This window comes from Chrysemys picta, chromosome 5 (genome assembly GCF_011386835.1).
Source record: "Chrysemys picta bellii isolate R12L10 chromosome 5, ASM1138683v2, whole genome shotgun sequence".
NCBI classification, from domain to species: domain Eukaryota; kingdom Metazoa; phylum Chordata; order Testudines; family Emydidae; genus Chrysemys; species Chrysemys picta.
Genome location: NC_088795.1, coordinates 106,092,877 through 106,096,718, shown reverse-complemented (window position 1 = coordinate 106,096,718; position 3,842 = coordinate 106,092,877).

Below are 3,842 nucleotides of genomic sequence, written 5' to 3'. Positions count from 1 at the left end.
ATCCAGGATTATAACTGGAATGCAGGGTATTGGTTACCAAGTATTTGTAATTTAACTTTCATGAGTTTAGGAAATGCTGAACACTTATTATGATTTTTTTTCTGTATGGAAGTTTAAATAAATTATCAAAATACATGAAACTGGTGTGATTATATTGCATTATTTTGACAAATAATATATACAGAATTTTCCAGAATTTTAAATTTTTTGGTGCAGAATGTTTTAGTTTTGGGCGCAGAATTTCCCCAAGAGTATTAGTATGATCTCCTGCATAACACAAGCCTGCAGTAATTCCTGTTTGAACTAGAGCATATTTTTTAGAGAAAAATCCAATCCTTGATTTAAAAATGGACCTGTAATTACTGCAGGAGAAAATAAAGTTTCTATGGTGGTTACAACATATAAAACCTTCAGCTCATCTAAGACATCTGACATCCACCAAAGATGCACACGAATATTGCTTCAGCTGGGGTAGAACTTGAAGCAAGTATTCAGCTCATCTCCATCTCTACTGATGTCATCTATGTCAAGGAAACACTGGCATGGAGGGAAATGATAGCTGCTCAGTCCCACAATAGTGTTAATCATTCTTCACTAATCATTCTGCACTGTACTATCTCCACCTATCCCAGCCATCCATTCCTTCCTTACTGCAGTGCATGACATCAACTAAGGAGTTATTCTCTTGGTTTCTCTTCTATACCTCACCATTCTTTTTTGCCATTACACCCCCTACTCCAGCAGGCCTAAAAACAGCCAAGGTAGGTTTGTTTAATTTAGTCCTAAATATTTTTTTTCAAAACAAGACTGCTATTGCACCATTAATCAAACAAGTGGGCTGAATTTTGAGTCCTACTTCAATAACCTGGTGATGACACAATAAATTCAGTCTTGGGATTGTCTGATGTTCAAAGTTAGGATGGTTAAAATTTGTATGTATTTCTCTTTAAACAATTATCTCTGTTTTCTGATTGTGGCTTGTATCTTCAGTTTAAATACCTGAAATGTAGTCCGCTAGAATCCAACCAGCTCATCTTCTTTTTACCCTGTCCTGAAGAAATGACTGCTGTATCTTGACGTGTTTTGGGTTTCTGGCATCATCTAATTGCTGATATTTCTGTTCATTTCTTGTACTGTAGAGGCAGTGTTACATTAAACATTTCTGCAAACAATAAGAATTTTAATGGTGAATTTTGGATTAACTGAACTGCTGCTGGAAAACGTAAAAAATCACTTACATATTAGAAGCCAAACATGTTGCTGTGACAGTTGAAGAAGGTCCTGCTGTGGCACTTGCTTTAAAATAAGAAATTTCCTGCTGTGACAACAGATCTAGCCTGTGTGTATGTCTTAAGATTTCCAGTTATGTTATATTTATAATAGAATCAGAGGACTTTTGTAAAAGTTTTTAAGTGCTGAAAAAATGCAGCTTTAAATTTACTGTTGTGTACTCTCTGTTTTGCAAATGGTCATTCAGCTTTTAAAGCACCAGCCAGATCCACTAATATTACACTTTTCTTTATGAAACATTCTGGAATAAAGCCTCTATGATTAAGTCAGAAAAGTTTAAAATTTAAGAGTCGTGCACGGAAGATCTTGCAGTTTAAATAGGCAGAATAGACAAAGAGCAGGAGAAAAGAAGTGACAATAGAGATGTTAAATAAGTGATTCTTACACTGCCTTGTTGCATCTTGTTTCAAATCAGGTTGTCAGATCTTTAGGACAGGGACTATTTCATCATATGTGTTTATACAGTTCCTAGATCCTGCTTGATGTCTTTGGTATTATACTAATTAACAATACTATCAGAAAACAATATATTCCGTCAAAAAGAGTCTTGGAACTGAATTTTAAAACAAAATTAAAAAAATATAGGGTTGAACAACTGCATTTATCTAGTATGTGAGATGATCAATAGGAAAAGTCCAATGAGGATATTGATTTACAAACAAAATATTTTGTGCAACAGTTGAATGCTTTTATCTTACAGAGGGCCAGATGAATAACACTGTGATATAGTAAATGCAAGGGGGAAAAACAATTAATGATTGACCTTTGAAGATTTTAAACCCCCCTCATTCTTTGGATTTTTAAATGTTAAGCAGGGTAGGAAAGAGAAAAGAAGGCATGTATAGAAAAATGAGTTTGACATGATAGCCTTAAGATAATCTTATTTTTTTTTAAAGTTAGCTTCAACAAAATTATTAGCTGTTGTTACTAAGAGCTACTGTTAGCAATTAAAATTATATTTAGCATGAATCTCTCAGACCCAAAGTTCCCCACAAGGAGTCTTAAATCACAACTCTCTTACACCCATATCTCCAAATAAAAAATGATTTTTCTATTTCTTATCATGAATCTTTCAACCCACTGTTCCTAACAAAAATTATTCTTCCATCTTGTCATGAATCTGTCAAAAGCACCAGTGCCAACAAAAATTACTTCTCTAATTTATGTCTCCTTCTCTGAATCTCTCAAACCTGTGTTCCCAATAAAAAAATATTCTTTTTGAGATCCACAGCCCCAGGTGAAAACTTTTCCCCTCCACACCTAAAGTTCTCTTACGACCATAAGCTTCTAACTTCACAAAAACAAATTACTTATTTCCATGGAGGATTCTCCTTAGAGTCATATTAACAAAACATTTTTTATCACAAACTACTAAGAGCCACCGCTTGTAATGTTGTTACTTCCTTAAATATCTGAATCCCAAATATTAGAGGGGGAAAAAACTCAGTTATCTTGAGTTTCTCTAGTTCAAAATATAGGTTCTGTCAAAGCATTATTGAATGAAATGCTAAGATCCCCATGCAAATTCCAATATTACACATTTTAGTCCCCTTTAATATTTACCTTAAATTACAAATCCACACAAAATCCAAAATTCTACTCATTTTAAGTCAGAGTCCAGATTTGAAAAGAGAACTTAGGTTTTGCTAAGAATTATATTTTTATTAAAGACTTCTCATTTTTATCAAGAACTTTAGCTAAAGCAAACCAGCTATTTTCATGCATAGCTACCAAATTACAAATCAGAAAGCAGTGTCTGAAACCAATGCAACTGTAGTAGTTAAAAAGAACAAAATGCAACATGATATTGTATTGTATTGTAGCACAGAAGAATGCACTGTACTAGCCACTTCAAGGAAGTCAGGAATCTAGATTTCTTTCCTTCACTTTCTGAAGTCAATGGAAACATTTTCATTGGTTTCAGTGAGAGTTTGATTTATCCATTTGTGAATTACAGTAATTGGAGGCAATCTGAGAGATAAATTCCACATATAACAGTGTATGAAGATCTGGAATCTTGAAGTAATAAATGAAATAATGAGAGAGTGCTAAAACAAAATAACCTAGGGAAAGTAAAGAATATCATAAATAAACTTGAATGAATATTTATTAATGTGTTTTATTAGGTTTATTTATGCATTATTAGGCAGTGTTGTCTAGTGGATAGAGTACTTGGTGAGCACATGGGAGACCTGGGCTCTATTCCCAGATCCACCCTTGACCTGCTGGATAACTTTAGAAAGTCACTTCTCTCCTGTGCCTCAGATTCACCATCTCTAAAATGGGGGTAGTGATACTTACCTTCTTAGAAAGCACTTTGAGGTTTATGGCTGAAAAAAAATATTTTTAAAAGGCGAGTATTGTTATATTACTTGGCAAAGCCCACTCTCATCATGCTGAATTTAGCTCTATAAATTAAACATAAGCAAATTAGGGAAATGGGGTCTAGATGGAATTACTATAAGATGGGTGCACAGCTGATTGTAAGACCATGTTCAAAAAAGTAGTTATAAATGGTTCACTGTCAAACTGGGAGGGTATATCTAGTGGGC